This window comes from Puma concolor, chromosome D2, assembly GCF_028749965.1.
Source record: "Puma concolor isolate L17-30 chromosome D2, mPumCon1.1.hap2, whole genome shotgun sequence".
In the NCBI taxonomy this organism is placed as follows: Eukaryota; Metazoa; Chordata; class Mammalia; order Carnivora; family Felidae; genus Puma; species Puma concolor.
This window is the reverse complement of record NC_141677.1, coordinates 87,071,742-87,093,255: the sequence shown is the minus strand read 5'-3', so window position 1 is coordinate 87,093,255 and position 21,514 is coordinate 87,071,742. Positions and strand designations below refer to the sequence as shown.

The 21,514-nt window shown below is 46.7% G+C and overlaps 1 protein-coding gene and 1 long non-coding RNA gene across 2 annotated transcripts in view; one reads left to right on the top strand and one right to left on the bottom strand.

Moving 5' to 3' along the window:
• The window catches only part of TCERG1L (transcription elongation regulator 1 like), a 195,287-nt gene that overhangs the window by 17,157 nt on the left and 156,616 nt on the right, over nucleotides 1-21,514 (top strand). The gene's annotated exons all lie outside the window — the stretch shown is intronic.
• Nucleotides 13,889-17,328, bottom strand: LOC147576242 (uncharacterized). Its single transcript, XR_015241931.1, has 2 exons — nucleotides 16,153-17,328; nucleotides 13,889-15,579 (listed from the first exon to the last, which is right to left on the bottom strand). It is a non-coding gene; the product is annotated as an uncharacterized LOC147576242 (long non-coding RNA).

Genomic DNA, 21,514 nt, shown 5'->3' with positions numbered 1-21,514 from the left:
TTAGATAGAACACCAGAAGCCCGAACCATACAAGAAAATGTATCAATAAATTGTTCTTCATCGACATCAAATGTTGTGCTTTGAAAGGACTTTTAATGGAATGAAAAGAAAAGCCACAGACTGGGAGAAGATATTTGCAAAACATATTATCTGATAAAGAATTGATATCCAGAATACACAAAGAACTCTTGTAAGTTAATAATAAGAAAGCAAACAACCCAACAAAAATAGGCAAAATATGTGACGAGCCACATCACCAACAAAGATACGTGGATGACAGTTGTGCACATGAAAGTATATTCAACGTCTTCTATCATTAGGGAAATACCAATGAAAAACCATAACGAGGCGCCCCTTTGTATCAGGATGGCTGTGATTTAGACGATACACAGGCAGCCCCTCGCACCTGTGAAGGTGGGGACCAGCTGAAACTTTCCCAACTTGCTGGTGGGAGTTCGACACGGGAGGGTCACCTGGGAAATCAGTTTGGCAGGGTCTCATATTCCCTGTGATGTCATTGCTAGGTGTTCACCCAAGAAAAACAGAGAGGCGTGTCCACACAAAAACCTAGACACGAGTGTTTGTACTGGCTTTCTTGGTGAGCGACAAACTTGGGGGCAATCCGAATACCCGCTGACTGTTGCATGGACTGACGAACTTGGGCGCATCCAAACAAGGGGCCCTGACGGGAACAGCGAGGAAGGGACCCCTGGTACCTGCAGCGATGTCACTGAATCCCAAAGACATTATGCTAAGTGAGAGTCCAGAATCAAATGTGTGTTGCATACGATTACGTTTTTGTGACATGCCATGGAGCTGTAAGACCAAAACCAGATCAGTGGTTCCCAGGGACTGATTGGGGTGGCAGGAAGGTATTGTCCATAAAGGGGCAGAGGGCATGTTGTGGGGTGTGGACAGGTATCAGACTGTGAGGGTGGCTGCATGACTGCAGTTGTGGACATTCAGAGAGCTCTACTCCTAGAAAGAGCGAATGCTGCTATACGTAAATTATGTCTGAAGGGGCCCAACTTTTTTTTTTCTTTTAAACAGATTCGTAAGAGACGTACCCAGTAAAATATGTAAACTTTGTCTGACCTTGGTTGGAATAAACCAAACAAAAAAATTGTAAGACAACTGGAGAAATCTGAACAATAAGTGTTTAATAATTCTAAGGAATTATCGTTAATGTTTTTATTTTTATTTATTTTTATTTTTGAGAGAGAGAGACAGAGTGTGAGCAGGGGAGGGGCAGAGAGAGAGAGAGGGAGACACAGAATCCGAAGCAGGCTCCAGGCTCCGAGCTGTCAGCCCAGAGCCCGACTCGGGGCTCGAACTCACCAACGGCGAGATCATGACCGGAGCCAAAGTCGGGGATGCTTAACGACTAAGCCACCCAGGCGCCCCTCGGGGATTATTGTTAATTTGGTAATTTGTAGGTGTGATAAGAGTTCCATGCTTATGCTTTTAAAAAGAACCTTCTAATTGAGAGACACCTGTTACACCATGTGGGCGGAGCTGAAGGCAGTCACGGGTTTACCGGATCAGAATCCGGGTGTGGGGCTGGGGTGGCTGGGGTGCGAGCGTGGACAGGTCTAAAGCCTGCCGTGAGCTGACACTTGTGGGGCCCTGGGGTTCGTCACACTGTTCTCTATTGTATCACTGTTGAAAGTTTTCATAGTAAAAATTAAAGGAAAATGAGCAAGAAAATGACACCCGGAAGCACACCTGAAGGAGTTACAAGAGGGATTGCGCGGATCACCCGCCTGTCACTCTCATCGAAGTTGAAAATCGAAGGTGAACTGTAAGGAGACCCCCAGCATCCGGGAAGTGAAAACACTACCCAAGAATAAATGAATAAAGCAGGAATCAGTGCTACAAAAATAAACGCTTTATGCAGTGACCACACACGATGTGTGTGCATGAGAAGTGGTAGGTGTGACGGCCGTGCCGCTCGGAGAGCCCAGCATCAATTCGCCTTCGGTCAAGGCAGCAGGAAGGGAGACAGAAATAGGGAAAATGTGAGGAAGCAAATGATAAAAATAAAGGCATACGTTTGTAGTTTTAAAAACAAATAAATTGATTTTAAAAAGCACGCCCCACCCATGGTCAGAAAAAAACAGATTAGGTGGAAACATTTCTGCTCAATACCAGTAGTTTTTTAAATAATTAGATGAACTGTTTTGTGGGACGCAATGAGCTATTCAACTCGGGCCAGGGTGGGGTAGCCTGGGTCACAGCCCCCAGGACAGGTGCTCAAACACTCGCCCTCACGGCTCCCTGCACCTGTCTCTCTTCTGCAGCCTGGCACCCCCAGGTGTGACCTGTAAAGTCTCCCGGACTCCAGCCAGGGTCTTCTCCTCATACAGAGTTTGTTTCAGAATGTAGAAAATGGTATGATGCTGACAGATTATGAAGTCGGCCACCCATTTCACCAATGTTTTTCAAAAATAGGAAAAAAAAAAAAAAAAGAAGGGAATAAATGATTTGGACAGATCTCAGTTGGAAAGGTGGCTGTAAAATCCTAAAAGCATTATTGAAAATGTAACAATATAGTAACAGTAACATCTTCCAGGATTCAGTGGAACACATTTCATGGTTGTGGAAATTGTATAGTAATAAGGGCGTTGGCAACAACGTCATGTCTGTAGGTTTAATGAGAAAAAAATATTCTTTAACTGCATTTCAGGAAGATGTATTGTTTGATAGAACTCAACAACCATTTAAAAAGTGAGAACACTAAACACTGAAGTGTAATTTCTCAACACGATATGTGATGTTTATCTAAAAACTGCCATATCGCACGGCAAACATCACCGTTATTCCCATGGTAATCGATCCCTGTTTATCTTTTGACTATTTGCTGGAAGTCCCAGCCAATGCAATAAGAAATGAAACACAAATACGAAATACCGCTTGAAGTTTATACGCTTTAATATTTTGAAAACTCACGACATTCAGCTTAAAAACTGAGAACTAGAAAGGCAGTTCAGCAAGACAGATGGATAAGATGCAAACATACAAAAGACAATATTTTTCCTACATATTAATAGTTGTTTAGAGGCTGCTGTGGGCAAGTGCACGTGGAAAATACATCAAGTACCTGCACACAGCCATCGAGAGCCATCGACATGGGCAGATGACTCAGAATCTTCACCTGTGTGTGACTCTAAACAAAGAAAACTGAAAATGGTATTTTTCGCTGGAGAGACTCCTTATGTGTTTGGATGGGAAAATGGAACGTGGCCAAGTTACCAATTCTTCTCACATTCGCTTGTGGATGTAACACAATGCTAACGAAACTACTTTTTTGGAATGTGAGAAAATCATTTTATAAGGGTTGATCATGGAATATGCACAGGAGATGGACAAATATGTATTTTTAAGAATCTGTAAGGTGGATTTCACTTCTTATTCTCAAGTTGCATCAGTTTTTAAAAATGTGGTACTAACCTCCATACAGATCAATGCAATGGGTGTTAAAAGAATTGTTACATAGGACGGCATTCTAATACATAATAAAAAATGAACAGACATAAGCAGATGACTTAGAGAATAATTATAAATGATCGTTATGCGGTATGTGGATGACTCATAAGTAATTCAAGGAATGCAATTTTAAACCACCAAATATAATATTCCTGTTAAATTAGCACAGACTTTCAAAACCCTTGGCTCTGTTCCGTGTTTGCAATAGTGCAATGGGACGTACACTTATTCTTAATGCTACGAAATCTAGAATGTAATGGGTCATGCAGTCTGACTTTCAGATCTTTTAAAAAAGTTAATATAATTTCACCCAGTGATTCTACTTCTTCAAGAAAGAGCAAATATATATGTAAAGCGATTCAGCGCATCATTATTTATACTACTAAGAAGAAAAATCAAATCTCAAATGTCTACGACTAGACATTTGGTCCAGTGAGCTAGGATACATCAGTATTAAAAAGTAAATGGTCTTTAACCTTGAATAAAATCCTGTTTGGAAGATTATTTAGACAAAAGGGAATGTTCTTGTTTGTTTTAATTTAAGAAGCTTAGTTTAAAAGCTTTTTAGTTTAGTTTAAAAGCTTAGTTCAGAAACTAAAAAAATTAGTTTAAAAGGTTTAAAAGCAGGTTCTGAAGTGTATGGGCAGGATAGTTCAGTTTGAGAGCACCGTTCACACACGCACACTCACTGGCACACACACTGGTAAATGATGAGGAAACACTCCAAAACGGTAGTACTTATTTCTGGATGCTGGAATGGGGGGGAACCTTTGACGTCCAACTATAGAGTAACTTTTATTTTCCATTTTTAATGAGCAGCTATTACTTTATAATCAGAAAAGTGCCACAAAATACACGAGAATGCTTCTTTCTCCTTCATGGCATTGAACGTGAGAATACGAGTTGCTTCTAGGGCCTCTCAGCAGAGCCCCGCAGAAGGAAGACAGTGGAGCTGTGGCCATCAGTGCCACCGAGAAAGGGCCTGGCTATGGCCGTGCCCCATTTTCTTTTAGCCCCTGCCCTACTGGGGAAGGAGCAGGGCTCTGTCTCGCCACGCAGCCTTGGACAGGTGGAGAACCCAAGGAGATGGCTTTCATTTCCTCCTTGGATACACAGCCCTGTGGATCCCGGGGGCCAGCACAGGCACTCCCTGGAGGTGGCGTCCCCGTGGTGTAACCTGCTCTGGGCGGCTTGATCCGTGCCCTGGCACTGGATGTCCAGGTGCCAGGGTCGGGCGAGGGGGTAGAGTAGGATGTGCACAGAGCTAATCACTGCCGGCCAGGACTCAGCCCAGCTCAGTGGGAAGCACAGCCGTGACATTGCAGCCCCTGTGCCAACAGGGCCTGGCTATTTCTGCGGCGAGAGGAAAGGCACGTAGATCTTCCAGGACCCCCAACTTTACTTGGAGGGTGGGGAGGATACGCCACCTTTCTGTGACTGAGAAGCGGGCATTTTAGTAGGCGATGCAGATGTGTTTGACCCTCCAGAAAACAGGAAGCCCTCAAGGGACTCTGGGCTTGCGGTGGCCAGTTTAGAGTCTGCCCCGCACCCAGCGAGTAGGTTCATGCTTCCCTCCGGTTCCGGAGAAAACTGTGTGCGGGGGGAGTGGGGGGGCTGGGAGAGCCAGGAATCCCTGTGAATTGTGCCAAAGGCAGAAAGTCAGAAAAATATTTACATTTGAAAGACATCTTCTAATAAGTGGCTTGAAAGTTTGCGTTAGAGACGAGGCATCACAGATAGCAGATGGCCTGAGTTCAGAGTGTGACCTGCCACCTGTTAGCTGCGTGGTCCTCAGTGTTCCTCATCTGTAAAGTGGGCTTCTTTCAAGACTTAGATACATTGTTACTGTGACATTAGTAATCGATGTAAGTGGTCATGTCCCCACCATCCTGGATGCTGGCGCTCTCTCAGCTGCTTGGGGGAGACATTCTTCTCCAGGCGGGGTGGGGACAGTGCCTTCTTGGAGACTGAGTCATCACTTTATATTTTCTCTGTGTCTAGACTGTACTTCAAGGCTGCATCTGTATGAACACTGTTGTGTCCCTAGAACCAGTGGTGAAGTATTCAGACATCAGCAACAATTGAGAGGTTGCCTAGATAATGAAATAATTAAGCAACATAACTCGTCTCCTTCTATAGAACTAGGGGTTTGCATCCTGGGATCATTTACTCTTTGAATTTATGGGTGACATTCCCCAAAGTAATGGAACAGTTTGTCTAAAGATGAGAATTGTGAGTTACAGATTTGATCCTGAGTCATTGTATTAGTGCTGATCCCCATTCCGAAAATAACTAGGGGAGTGTCAGAATTCCATGATAACTGTGGACTTCAAGATCTAATTTAGACATGCTTATTCCCTACTTTCTTCTCAGGGGAAGTTTCAATAGGCTGGTACCTATTCTAAAGCACTATTCCCTGGGCGCCTAGGTGGCTCAGTCAGTTAAGCGTCCTGCTTCAGCTCAGGTCATGATCTCTCGGTTCGTGGGTTTGAGTCCCGCGTCGAGCTCTGTGCTGACAGCTCAGAGCCTGGAGCTGCTTCAGATTCTGCCCCTCCCCTGTGTGCACTCTGTCTCTATCTCTCAAAAACGAATAAACATTAAAAATTTTTGAAAAATAAAAAATAAAAAATAAATTAAAAAAAAGCACTATTCCCCTTGGGAAATGTAACGTGAACCTTATATAGAATTTTTAGTTTTCTGGTAGTCATATTTTAAAAAGCATAATGAAAGAGGTGAAATTAATTTTAGCAATTAATTTTATTTAGCTCAACATATCCAGAACATTGTCATTTCAACACGTCATCAGTACAAAAATATTAATGATGTATTTACCTTTTTTTTTTTTATATTGTCTTTGAAGTCGAGTGTGTTTTACACGCACAGCATACCTCAGTGCAGACCAGCCGATGCTTGATTGCCTCATGTGGCTAATGTCCCTGTGTGGGACAGGGCAGCACAGGAAGATAATAACCAAGTGTATCTGTGGAGACCTTAGAGATCTATTTGTCAGGATATTTTATAGAATGCCTGCTCAATAAGGTGTTGAGACAGCATTTCAAGGAAATTTACTCAATGCCCATTCTGCAAACAACTTGAATTTAAATGTGACCTTTCCATGTCTATGATCTTCTAAAAACAGTTAAGGCACCAATTTTATCCCACATCTAGAATATTTAGAAGGTAATAAGTGTGTGTGGTGTTTATATGCACAAATGGATTGCCTTTCATTTTAACATATTTCATTTTTGCCCACTTAACAATTATCCACATTTGTTAGGTATGGAAAAATGTAGAAACTACCAAAATGTAGAAGGAAGGAAAAAAAGTCACCCAAGGCTCTAGGGAATGTTTCTGAGCAATGCTGCTACTGTGTGGCTGCATTGCCAGATGTGATGCGATATTATAACCACAGTTTTGCATTCGACTCTGACTTAATATTTTAATACGTATTTCTCCGTGATGGAATAATTTAGTAAATTAGTAAATGTTACCTTTAATTTTTTTTTTCAAAATCCAGCTGATGAAGCAGAGTTTACTTGCCATAAATGCACCAGAAGAAACTATTTTCACATTTTCACTGTGCATATGTATTTTGTAGGCATTTAGCATAAACTTTCCCTAATTCCCCAGTCTTCTTAAAGACTTCTCCAGCCAAATTGTCACAGTCTTTGCCTTGCTTTATAGGACACGAGACTGGTTTGCAAGAACCACATCTTGTTCTGCAAGATGATTAGGAAAAGGATTTGTTTCTTCCTTTCCAGTCTCATGCTTTTTAATTCTGCTTTCAGAATTTTTATTTTTACCTTTGCTGTCCAGGACTGTCAGTGCAATAACTAATCTAGTCGTGATTGTAGGTGCTCTGTGCAGTTCCCATTTTGAAGGGATGCTTTTAATCCTTCCCATTAACAATGATGCATGTTGTAGATTTTATTAATTACCCTTTATTGAGCTTAGGAAAGTTCCTTCTGTTCCTCATTTGCTGGTGGTAACTGCTTGTTATCATGATTTAGAAGTAAATTTTTGTCAATTTTTTTTCTTTTTCTATTAACATAAGCACATTTTTCTTCTTTTAATTTGTTATTATAGTACATGCTATTAAAAAGATTTATAATGTTGGGGTGCCTGGGTGGCTCAGTTGGTTAAGCGTCTGATTCTCGATTTCGGCTCAGGTCATGATCTCACAGTTTGTGGCATCGATCCTGACGTCCGGCTCTGTGTGGAGCCTGCTTGGGATTCTCTCTTGCCCCCTCTCTCTACCCCTCCCCTGCTGCACTCTTTCTCAATCAATCAGTCAATCAATCAAGTTTAAAAAAAGATTTCTAATGTTAAATCACTTGCATTCTTGGGTAAATACAAGTTCCTTTTTACAAACTGCCATTTGTACGTAGAGCGCTGCATTATTGTTATTCTTTTGTTTAGGGTGGTTGATCTGTCCTCCTGCACCTTCGTTTTTTTCTTACTCACCTGGTTTTAGTGTGGAAATTGTATCGCTTGCATAGCATAAATTGAGAAGAGGACCCTCTTTTTTAATTCTCTGGAAGTGTTTCACACTAGAAAGGGATGCTTCAAAAAAAAAAAAAAAAAACCACAACAACTTGTAGGACTTTTCTGTCAAAATATAAAGTCCTGGTTTTTCCTTTGTGCAAAGATTTTAAACTCCTGATTTAATGTATTTAATTGTCTTAAGACTCTTCATGCTTTCTATTTTTTATTCTTGCCAGGGTCGGCAAGTTATATATATATTTTCTAGAATTCATACTTGAACTTAAATTTTCAAACTGTTTTGGTATACAGTTATTTATGATATTTACTTTTTGTTTTAATATACTATATTAATAGTTATCTCCTTTTAAACATATATTGCTTATTTACAAACCTCTTTATATAATTTTTTAAATGTTTATTTATTTATTTTTGAGAGAGAGAGGGAGGGAGGGGCAGAGACAGAGGGAGACAGAGAATCCCAAGCAGGCTCCTTATTGTCACCACAGAGCCCAATGCAGGGCTCAGATTCACAAACCGTGAGATTATGACCTGAGCCGAAATCAAGAGTCGGATGTTTAATGGACTGAGACACCCAGGCGCTCATACAAACCTCTTTACTTAAAAAAAGTATACTTGCTCAACTTCACTAGAGATCTGTCCATTTTGTTAGAGCTTCAAAGAAATAACATTTGCCCTTTAAAGATATTTTCTATAGATATTTTTCAATCTTATTTATTTCTGCCCTTCGTTCTAGTTTCTTCCATTTTCTTTGCATTTACTCAGATTTTTCTTTTCTTAACTCCTTAAGTTGTATATTTGCACAATAATTATGTCTTCTTTTCTAATAAAAGATTTAAAGCTACCCCTTTCTCTCCACATATCATTTTCAGTGCTTTCCGTAAATCTGTAAATGTCTATTTGTCATTCAGTTTTATAGATTTTACATTTTTATTGCAATTTTATGTCTCGTGGATTTTTAGGATATATCTGTTTAATTAATTTTACAATTTGTAAGATTTAACAATTTTCTTTTTGTTATTCATTTATAATTTAAATAAGTTGTGGTCAGACGGGTGGCTTATTTAACAACAGTTCTTTTGAAATTTGCTGAGATTTGCTTTATGGTCTGATATATTATTCGTTTTCATAAATGTCCCATTCATCATGGTCGATAAGATTGGGCATCTGTTAATGCTGGACAGATGTAAACAAAGAAAATTAAGAGGTCTGCCTCCATAGGTCTTACATTCTAGCTTATTATTTTGTTAACATTTTAGTGTATCACGTTCATGAATAGATTAAAATACTCTTGGTGGAAAGTTTTCAGATAGGCACACCCAGTCTCTCTGGTGCGACACCCAAGGCTACTTTCACTGGTTTCTATAATGAGGAATCGGTTCTCTTCTGCTTACTAGGTATTACCAACACTATAAATGAAAACAAACGACATGAAACGGCACTAGATCTCCTAAAAAGCGATGCCTATTTCTAAGATTCCCTGCAGTCATGGTCATAGTTTTCGTAATTAAATTTGCTGAATTCATGTAAGTGTGATTTCAGTTAGAATTGTGAGAAAATTGAAAGCTTAAGACCTCAGTATCTGGCTCCTACGTGTGTTCCAGGAGAGGGGGATGGGATCAGTTCTTTCCAAGCAGCTTTGCAGAAACATGGGTTTTCAGCGGTACTGGGCAATATTTACTTTTAGATACTGAAGGAAGGTGGTAAGAAGTGGAGGACCAGGTGTTTCCAACCTTGACGTTTATGCAAATTTTGTTTCCTTTTTAAGGAAGAGAAGACAAAATCACTAATAGGAATTCAGGATAGAGGCTTGGGAGAGTTTGTGTGCATGAACGCTCTGGAGGTTAAGCCTCAGGAATGTCAAGTCAGATCTGCCTTTGGAAAGAATAAATATCTGAGTGTTTCCCAATGACCAACCCTTGTATTTCTTCTTGGGATAATGACCTGGTGGTCCCGAGTTTTACCTGTAACTTCCTTGTTTCTCCTTACATCAATATGAATGTCTCTTATATAAACAATACATTAGTCACTCTTTTAAGGAAAGTAAGTATTCACTTCAGGTAGTGTTATCTTCAATACAGAGGATTTTTTTAATTGGAAATGAACCTGGAATCTCTTCGGATCTAATTAGCCTATTTGCATTCATTCTCCAGGAAAGAGAGACAAGTCTGCCTCAACATTTCATTATGCGGGGTGGGGGATGCACGGTGTCCTTTAGGCGCATGTTTGCGAGACCTCGTACATAATGGACACTCAGAAAACATCTGCTGATTCATTAAAAGGAAGACCGAGTGTGATTTGGACTATGCAGAGAATGGAGTGTTACAGTTTGCAAGGGAAGGAAGCAGGTTAGTGACTGTTGGCGGTAGATGATTGCCGTTGAGATCACAAGAAAGAGGCACAGAGACACTGATTCAGGCTTGACGAAGAGGGAAACGGTTCCTGCCGAGGACCACACGTTTTATGAATGAAACGTTGTGACTGAGTCTAAAGGTCTAGAGAGGAGAGGAAGGGCGGGGTCACGGGGTTGGCTTGGATTCCACGGTTATGTCGGAGGAAGGAAAAGACAGGGCCCAGGACAGCCTGCCACGGTCCGCCTCTGGCTGCAGAGTCTCTGGTGGCGAGGCCCACCGCTGCCCACCCTGAGCTTGTCACAAGGGCTTCTCCACGGCCCTCGGGTGAAGGTGCCGCTGACTCCATGCACTGCAGCCACAGAGGGGACGGGGGTGTGTGCAGAGGTGTCTTCCTGTGCAGGTGCAGATGCCGTGCGCAGCTTAATATTGAGGGATGCAGGCTCGCTCTGCTGGGCTACACGGGGAGAAGCTTCCCCCAAGTGGACTCCCGGTGGGAATCTCCAGTGGGCTTAGGGTGCACGCCTGAGGGTGTGGCTTCACCACTACGTTGGAAGGCAGAAGGGGAGGTTGAATGTGGGCTGAGACAAGTTTGCCTCGGGTGTTATGGCCACTGGGGACCTGCTAAAGCTCTGAACTCACTCATCCACCTTCCATTCCTTTGGATCATTTTGAGGACTCAGTACGTTGAGGTGGATCTGTTGAAGGACACTGGGTGGCCTGTGTTCCTTCTGGGTCCATCTCGATTTTCCATCTCCTTTGTTGGGAATTTTCATGGACTCCAGACTGATGTGACCATGGTCTTCTCTGCTTCGGGTGCTGTCACATGCGTGGCACACATCTATCTCGCCAAACGTCATTTCTTCCAGGGCTTGTGCGCTTTGCTCCTGTCAATGATGGTACTGAGTTTCTTTGGCCCCTCCTGGGAGTGCTTTGGTCATAAGAAGTCAAGGCACATCAAATCCCGCGATGCCTGGGATTTACACATAGGAATGGTGGTTATGACAATACAGTACACCAAGCATCTCATGTTCCTGCTTACCTGCATGCCTCTGCCTTCCTTTTGTCCCCCCTCCCTCCCTCCGACCCGTTGTGAAGGCAGCACATGTTTGCAACACCTGAAACTTGCAAGGACGATGACCCGTTTTTACTTGAGCATGAACTGTGTGCAGTTCATACCGCTTTATAAGGGGAACTGGTCACCGGCTCCTCACACAGGCTCTGTGGACGCCACAGTGTCTGGGGACACTTGGTGCTGCCGTGAGGCCAGACCAGGTTCTGGAAGGGCATTGTTAAACCAGCCGGCCAAGGTCTCCTGGCCGTTATGCTTTGAGGCTGCGAGAGAGACAGGCTTTCAGGGGATGAACTCATAAGTGCGTGCGCAGCTGACAATGTTTGGTATGTGGGGGGAGGGGTGGGGAGGTGGGAAGTGTGTGGGGACTAGAGGGGGTGGGTCATCATGAAGGGGGACATGGGAAACCATCGGGGTGACCAGGCAGAGCTCCTGTGGCAGGACAGAGCCTGAGCCTTCAGGGACCTGACGGCCTCTCTCGGGGCAGCCTGGAGGCAGGAGTGTGGTCAGCTGTGAGTGTTGAAAAGACCCCAGGGGCTCAGGTGTGGAGATAATTTGGGGGTGGGGGTGGGGCGCCCTGCCTGCACTGCACAGATGTGACCCCGCGGAGGTGTGTGTTACAGACAGGTGACCCATGCAGGCTCTGGGAGCTCAGGTCCTTCCCAAGACCGCAGGCTTGGAGTTGTGGGGTCAGGGTCCCCAGTCGAAGCCCTTGGGGCCCTGTGGGGCGGGGTGCAGCCAGTGGCCACTGCATGTGGCCTCCTGAGCAGCCTGGTTCTCTCGGCTTCTCTCCGGGAGCGTCTGTGAAGCTTTCTAGCGTTTTCTTCAGCCTGAGCCTTGGCAAGTGAGCAAAGCCCCCATCCACATGGGGAATGAAACCCAAAGCGCATGGTGGTCCCCGCTCACCCTCTGTCACTTCTCCCCACCTCCCAGGAAGCCCCTGCCCCTTTGGCTTCCTCCACTTTTCAAGCACCTGCCTCATGGCCTTTGCAACTGCTGTTCCCTCCTCCTGGATCGCCTTTCCTCCAGAAATCCTTGTAGCTCACCGCCTGCTGCTTCCTTAAGATCTGCTGAGATGTGACCTCTGGGACCAGCCTCCTTGCCCGGCCCTTTTACGGAAGAGTGCCCAGGCCTCTGTGTCCTTTCCTCACATCCTTGCCCAGCCCAGCCAGCGCCTGACTTTGCACCATAAACCCTGCCCTTGGCTGTTAGCCACTGCTCCCCGGATGAGGCAGGCCATCCCTGAGGTGCTCAGTATGGTCCGCTAAGGCAGTGCATGAACACGGCCACGGGGAACACCGACCTTCGTGGCAAGAAGCAGAGAGCGGCCCTTGTGTCACTGGCGCCTGGCCCAGCCACCACCTCACCTCCTGCAGGAGGTCCTTGCCGCCCATCCCTGTAGCTGCAGTGGCTCCGTGACAGGGGCTGTTGTTGGGGCTCTGGGGCGGGCACACACCTGCCACCAAGGGTCCTCGTGATTCAGGGGCCAGGGTTCAAAAGTGGACTAAAACCTCCTCCGTATCTTTCACAATCTCTGTAACAAGCCTGCTGATTTCAAGTCCCTTTTGTCCTTTGCGGTCAGCGTGTGGGCTGCAGGAGCGGAAGTTCTGAGAATGGCCCCGTGAATCCTCCCGTTCCCTGCAGTCTCGGTGTGAGCAGAACTGTGATTACCCTTATTTCTACCTGCGCCTGGATTCTGAAAACTCATACTCTCGTCTCACTTGGGGTATCGATTCTTCAAGGACAGATGTGGTTGTACCATATTTTGCCATAACGGAAACATGAATCCCGTACGGCATCTTTCAGCAGCGGCAGCATATGGTGAGAACATTTTTCTGAAAGTTTCTGTCTTAAAATGTTCATTCTCAGGTACCGTGTGTCATCGGGGATGTGTACGGAACCCTGCTCCAGAGGCTGTGTTTAGGGACGGTGCTTGGGTCGCGAGGAAAAGAGTAGTCAGTGTGGACACGGTCACCCTGGCGTGATCCGTGAACGCCCCACCTACCTTCCTGAGCCGTCTTGCAAGTGAACAGCCGCATGCATCTACCTGGGGAAGTTCAGGGGACAAAACCACCGTGGCAGGTGGTGAGGGGAAAGGCATATTTGGTGTCTCCATTATGAGGCGTTCAATCATCTTAATTTCATAATGAAGATAGACGCAGCAAAGCAGGAAGGTTCCTAAAACTCGTCAGCTGGTTGATGGCATCGCTGTCTAAATGTGTCTCTGAAGAGAGAGACACGGGCTGAGAATAATTTCCTGTGCTTTATGACTGCCAGGGGATATTATGAGTCAGGTAAGAGGTGAGTGTAAATCATGTGTGCGCTGAGCATAGTGAAGTGGGTTGAAACAGCTGCCTGATGATAAACAGCATAGTTTTGCTTAACGCATTAAAGAACCCTTCACACAACTTTTGTTGTCGTGCAAACAAATAAGATTTTGTCCTGCTTCAAGGTCAGCAAAACCTCAGGCTTCCTGTCGGAAATGTAAATACATTTATTTTTAGGCGAAAGGTTAATCTTTCACCAAAGCCACTGCATTCCACAGGAAAACGCACTGCCTTTAGGGACAGTGTGCACCGTCGGCCCCCCAAAGGCGGGCTCCTCTCAGCAGTAGACTCACAAGTCCGTATGGACCCATGAAACCCGATAAGCCACTTATGGAGTGAGTCCTTCAGGAGACAAATGCTGTCTCGGAGCCGCTTGATTGGCATGCATCCATTAAGCACCTACTGCGTGCACAGTACCTGGGCATGTCTTACAGGTACGGCCCCACCCCCAAGGAATTTGTGTGTGTGGTAGGGGTGCCTGGGTCCTGGGTGTTCTGATGGCAAGTGAGTCCAGAGCAGGCCAGGCGCTCTGCCGAGCCAGCCCTTGGGTTCAGCTTGGCCGGCCATCATCACCTCCTTCCTGTGATGGCACTGGGGTTCCAGAGAGCGGCTGCCGTGGGAGGTGCTGGCCCAGAGCGGAGGCCTGGGCTCACGGCGTTCAGTAGAAGCTACCATTAGACGGTCCGTTGTTTCTTAAGCAAATTGCCACCCTGATCTCTCTTCTCCTTTCCTTCCCTGACTCAGTTTATTGCCACAATCAGGACATTTAGATTACCCAGTATTAGTGGCAATTTGTTCTTTGGGGTAGTATAATTAATCTCTGGTTTTAATAAAATGAATTTTCATGTTATTGTGTACCAAGTTACATGACATCATAAAAATAAAACAAGTTAGTATTTCTAAATTGATGCACAAAGCGAAGTGAATTTGCCACCCTGTTAGCATTAAATAGCTCATCTGTCCTTGTCTTGTACCGTTTGCAGCACCCAGGCTAGGAGACCTAATTCCATGCTCCTGCTCCCGGGGGGTTAACTCAGTGATTAGGAATTCGGGCTTCTGTCCACTGGGGGATGGGGTGCTCATTCATATAGATGCACTGGGATCCAGTGAACGTTCTGAACAACCATCGTCAGGTGTCCCTGGTAGAGACACACGTGTCAAAGCCACACCTTCTGCTCTTTAGCTCCTTGGGAGGAGACCCAGAGGGTCCCCGTAGCTGTGAGAAGGAGCTGAATTCATCTGGGCTGGTGGCCCCTTCAGTGCCAGGATCCAAGATCCATGGACAACTTTCATCATACGATCAGGGGGTGGGGCTCAGAGCACCACCGTGGATTTTCAAGTTCTGCACCCACAGCTGTGGGCTTGACTCCGAGATCCTGAGTCTGCCCAGCTTCACCCAAGATAACAAGGCAGAATGTTGGGGGGAGACTGGAGATGTCGATGGGGTCTCTATAGGTCCACATTCACCATGGCACCCGAGTGTTGATACAAGGAGACAAAATGCCACCCAGCTCTGACTCAGCTCCTCAGGAAAAGCTGGCTTATCATGTGGATGCACAGAGCCCATCATCATCCTGCTAAGAGGATGTCCTCACTCCCGGGAGCTGAGTGTCCAGGCTCTCAGGGGCCAGGAAGGGCGATGGCAGCTGGAGCCTCGAGGCCGAGCCCTGCGTCCTTCCCCTCTGCCCGCTGCAGTCCCCGGACTTGCCTCCGTGAGCACCATGTACACACACCAGGAGCCTGAAGTCACCGCTCTCACCGAACAGTCGTTTTTGCAGAAATAATTACCAGTTGGTAGATATATCGCCTGAAGGATTTCCACCGGAGCTGAAATCATTTGCTAAATAGACATAATAAACTAATGATTGTTTATTTTTTGGAATGTGTGGCTCAGCACAGAGAAGGCAGCAGCTGGCATTTGTCAGGCGAGGTTTCCTCCTCCGAGGACTTGCCAGCCTCCCATTGTTTACTCTGCACCCTCTGTGTTCTGGATACCTAGGGGCCCTCGCCTCTGCGGGCGCTCTCACAGACACACGACGTGTGCGCTGCCTGCCTCCTGTTCCGAGAAGACGCAGAAGCTAACCGGTTAGCCTTTATCTACTCTGCAACCCACTGGCGGTTCAAACCCCAACTTCGTGTTTGGTGACTCTGTGACGCATCCCTCTGCAGGGTGGCTGGAGGCCCAGAGCAGGGGTGCGTCCCCTCCAGCACCGCCTGCCCCTGCTTTGGTCTGCAGGATGCAGCTGAGGCCCTGTGGGCCAAGAGCACGCCTGGAGCAGAGGTAAGACCCGGGGACCAGGACAGAAAGTGCCAACTGAACCGAGTGCGTACCTAGAACGTGTACCTGCACTGGGAGGTTCTAGACTCCTTGACCACGTCAGGCTCCCACGTCCCGGCTCCCACGGCCACCAACCTTTCTCGTTTCCTTGTCCAGTCCTGAGAAAAGCAAAATGCAGCTGCTGGCTGACTTCCGGTTTGGGAGGAAGCTTCTGGAAGGGTGTCCACAGCCAGTCTGCCTGTGAGCACAGCTGATGACGAGAGCCCGCCTGCCCTCCAGGGTCCTGAGGCCGGTGTTGGGTTAAGTAAGCCAGCGCGTCAGCCATGACCAAGGGCTCCCTGTGCGTGTGGCCCCCGGTGGGCTCCGGCCAGCAAAGGAGGAAGGCGTCCAGCCGCTGCTGTCCACCACGTGTCTCAGACTGCCCATGGCCAGCCAGGTGGGGCCCCGGCGCCAGCCCCGCAGGGGGATTCGGGTCAGACACACCCGCTCTGGGGTTCAGGTGCCCTTGTGAAGTTCCTTCAGCCTCGCCCACCCCGCTGTCTCTGGCCACAAACAAAGACAGGAGAATTTCTCCTTCATGCGGTACTAGAGGGACTACTGGGAATAAAACATGCAAACAGAGCTCTTTTGCAAGTTGGGAGTCAGAGAAGGAGGTAGACAGTGGGAACAGTGATGAAACAGCAGCCTGGGGCCGAGGGCCTGGCCCCCGGAGCTCCCCCAGCGGCGGGCCTGCACTCGCCTCAGCCCGTCCTCAAGCAGAGCTCACGGTTAATTACGGTTCTGCTTAAAACGTTGATTTTTTTTATAAGTAATCCTTATGGGATAGCATTCCTGGCTTATCTTTTAGCTGGCTTAGCAGTTTTCTTTTGGCTGGACTTCTTATCTCACTGTTTATTTACTCAACTAAGGGATTCTCTGCAGTCCTTTGGGGAAAGCAAGTTATGATAATTATTATCAGTCGACACAATTTATCCAGTGCCTGCTCATCTTCCAAGACGTGGCTCAAGGGGCATTCCTCGGGGGAGCAGCTGGCGTCCCGGGGCTCTCACTGGCTCCGCGCACCTGCCGGCCGGTGTCCATGGGCAGGAGGCACCTGCGGGCGCTTATCTGTTTGCATCCGGCCGTCTTCCCAGCCGCAAGCTGGGCGCAGTCTGGCAGGTAGAGATGCTTGGTAAATGCCCGGCCGAGGGGTGCGGGAAACGAAACCGAGAGGAAAAACACAAAGCTGCCAACTGCCTCCCGAAGCTGGGCTCGCGGGATTTTGTTACCGCGCGCTCACCTGTAACCGTTCTCCAGCACCCGCCCGCCTGGGCTCCTCCTGCACGCAGGTCTTCACACACGCGCAGGCGCACACACGCTCCTCCACACAGGCGCATGCGCGACCCGCTCGCGCGGGCTCGTCCACACACGTGCAGGCGCGCACACGCTCCTTCACACAGGCGCATGCGCGGCCCGCCCGCGGGGGCTCCTCCACACACGCGCATGCGTGCCCGGGCTCACGCGCGCGCTCCCGGCGTGCTGGAGGCGGGCTGCGCGTTCTGCTCCGTCACACCGGCCACCTGGTTCGTGTGTCACACGGTGAGTTCGCACGTTACTCCGCCTCCTGGAGCCTGGCCAAACCCTTGCCGCGGGAAGACCAGGCCTCCTTTCCATCCCACCCACCAATTATGACCATCGTTTTGCCGATGTTGGTTATTAACGTCCTGACTTCACTGATATTAATCAGTCGATTTTGTGACCTGGAGAGGGCTGCGTTTTCATATGTAACCAAGTGAATTCAAAGCAGGTTAAAAAATATCTTTCCAAGCTGTTTTTGTGTTTTGAAGAGGCAGCTCAGGTTAACTTACTAGTGTTCCTTTGTGATGGACTCATTTTTTTCAGTTTTATTGAGAAGTAATTGACATACTGCATAGGCTTAAGGCGTACGGCACATTGGCATGATTTACATCTGTTGTAAAATGGTCACCACGATAGCCTCCGCTAACACCCACCTGCTCATATAGAGACAACACAAAGAAAAGAAAGAAAGAAAACGTTTTTTTTTTTCCGTATGATGAGAACTCAGGATTTACTCTTTTAACCACATTCCTATAAATCGTACATCGGTGTCAGCCACGGTCGCCACGCTGTCCGTGAGGTCCCCAGCACGTGTTTATAGTATAACTGGAACTTTTACATTTTGACACCTCCCTCCACTTCCCCCTCCCCCACCCCCTGCCTCTTTGGCCACAGGACTGATCTCTTTCTATGAGTTTGGTTTTTTGTTTTTATTTTTGTAGTTTTTAAGATTCCACATATAGGTGAAATCATGTGGCACGTGTCTTTCTCTGAACGATCTCACTTAGAATAATGCCTTCAGAGTCTATCCATGTTGTCACAAATGATAACATTTCCTCTTTTTTTATGACTAACAGTCTATTATGTACGATTTTTTTCATCCATTCATCCATCGACGGACACTTGGGTGGCCTCCGTGTCTTGGCTGTTGTGAGTCGGGGTTTGAGTGCACATAGATCCGTGAATTAGCGTTTTCGCTACCTTTGGGGATAATTCCCCGAAGTGGGGTTGCTGGATCTCAGGGTAGTTCTATGTGTAAGTTTTTGGTGGGCCTTCCACACTGTTTTCCTCAGTGGCCGCACCAGCTTACATGCCCACCAGCAGCGCAGGAGGGCTCCCTTTTCTCCACATCCTCGCCGGCACCTGCCATCTTATCTGGGGTTGATGACCGTTCTAACAGGTGCGGGCGATGCCTCATTGTCGTTCAGGTTTGCATTTCCCTGGTGATGAGTGGTGTGGGGCACCTCACTACATACCTGTTGGCCTTTCATGTATCTTCTTTGGAGAAACTTCCATCGGGATCCTTTGCCATTTTTAAATTGCATCATTTGGGATTTTTATTCGTTTGCTGTTGAGCGGTAGGAGCTATATTTCTTTTAATATATATTTTGGATATAAGCCCCTTATCAGATACACGGTTTGCAAATGACTGTTTTTCCCATTCTGCAGGTTGTCTTTTCACCTTGTTGATGATTTGTCTTGCTGTTTGACATGGTCCCGCTTGCTGGTTTTGTTCACATTGATTGACCTTTAGGTACGATTTCCAAAACATCTGCTTTCTTCTAGGTTCATGGTTTCAGGCCTTATGTTTCTGTCTTTAATCCACTTGGAGTTAATTTCTGTGAGTGGTGTAAGATATGGGTCCAGTTCCAGGGCGCCTGGGTGGCTCAGTTGGTGAAGTTCAGGTCATGATCTCGTGGTTTGTGGGTTCAAGCCCCACGTCGGGCTCTGTGCTGACAGCTCGGAGCCTGGAGCTGCTTCAGATTCTGTGTCTCCCTCTCTCTCTCTGCCCCTCCCCCCATTGAACTCTGTCTCTCTGTCTCTCTCTCTCTTCCTCTCTCAAAAACAAATAGACATTAAAAACAATTTAGAGGTGCCTGGGTGGCTCAGTCAGTTGAGCGTCTGATGTCGGCTCAGGTCATGATCTCTCAGTTTGTGGGTTCGAGCCCCGCATGGGGCTCTGTGCTGACAGCTCAGAGCCTGGAACCTGCTTCGGATACTGTGTCTCCCTCTCTCCGTCCCTTCCCCACTGTCTGTCTCTTTCTCTTTCAAAAATAAATAAACATCAAAAAAATTTTTTAAAGATAGGGGTCCAGGTTCATTTCTCCAGTTATTCCAGCACCGCTTACTAAAGAGACCATCTTTTCTCCACTGAGTGTTCTTGGCTCCCTTGTGAAATGTTAGTCGACCATTTATGTTTGGGTTTGTTTCTGGGCTCTTGGTTCTGTTCCATTGGCCGATTTGTCTGCTTTTATGCCGGTACCATACTGTTTTTGTGAGTAGAGCTTCATAGTATAGCTTGAAATCAGGAAGCGACGTATTATTCCTGACAACAAAGTCACGCGATAATGTAAACGTCCCCACGCTTTCATCTACAAAACGCTCTTGCGTTTAGCCTCTGCTTCTTTGAGAACATCAGCAGTTGCTTTGGCATTTATTGCTAAGAGGTCATCCTCATTGTAAAGAACAGGTTGAGTTTATTAGACAGATTTGCCAGGCAACACGTCCCCGAGGCCATGGAACTTGGTGCTGAGTTACACCGGCAGGTCTGTCTCTGAGCAGCGCAAATAGGTGGTTAAACACCTCTGGTGAGAGCATCTCAACGTATAGATCCCGAGGGAGAGAAGCCACACTTAATAAGAAACATTTGCAGAGGCCTCCGCGGTGTGTCGACTTCCACAAAAGTCGACTACCTCATTAAAGTGATACATGCACCCAAAAATACACTGTTTTGACCCTGAACATCTGTCCTAGAACAATATATGCAGAAATGAACTTTTTTGGCAAACCGTCATTTATGTCATGTTTCTTTACAGGAGGCAATGTCTGTTAGGACGGGGGATAGTAGTGAATACGGCAAATTGGAGTGTCAGGCCTAGTACCTGGAAGACAAGACCCCGATTACTAATTGGACGTGGGTGAGCCATTTGATGGTAGGGGAAGTGTTCATTTTGTAAAGCTCGCGACAAAGCTGTGCTTGCGCTGTGACGGTGGCCGGACCACGTGGCCAGGAAGCTGCTGATTCCTGCAAAACAGAAGACCAGTGGTGCTCAGCTGGGGAGGCCGCGGGGACATTTTGATATGCTTATTCACTCCATCTTATAAAGTTTCTATAATGGGCTTTTATTATCAAGTAAGATCATATATTCAGGACAGTGGTTTTTTGGTTTTTTTTCTGTAACTCCATACACGGCAATGAGGACATACCACAACACCCTTGTCAGAGCGGCCAAGATCCAGAAGAACACTGACAGCAAAGGCTCGCGAGCATGAGCAGCAATAGGAGCTCTCGTTCGCTGCTGCTGGGGATGCAAAATGGTGCAGCCACTTTGAGAGACCGTCTGGCGGTTTCTTACAGAGCTACATGTTGCCGTACCGCACGGTCCAGCGGGCGCACTCCTTGGTATTTGCCCAAATAGAGAACTCGCGTTCTCACACATGTTTATAGCTGTTTTATTCATAATTGTGAACACTTGGAAGCCACCAAGATTTCCTTCAGCAGGTGATGGATAAGTAACCTGTGGTCCTTCCAAACAGTGGAATGTGGTCCAGTGATAAGAGGAAAGGAGCTATCTTGGCCATGAAAAGACAGACGTCAAAGATACGTCGATACGTGGACAAAGCCAGTCTAAAAAGGCTACGTAACGTGTGGTTCCAAATATAAGACATTCTGGAAAAGGCAAAAGTACACAGACAGTAAGATGATCTGTGGTCTTGAGGGGTGGGGTGGGAGGAGGGATGAACAGGCAGAGCACAGGATTTTAGGACGGTGAGACCCTTCTGTGCGACAGGGTGGAGGTGAGCACATGACGTTATGACTCGCACGTGTGCGGCACAAACAGTGAACCCTGCTCTACACCAGGGGCTTTCCTTCATAACAGTGTATCAGTGTTGGCTCCTCAGTGGCAGCAGCTAGCAGGAGACGGGGTGATAGGGACGC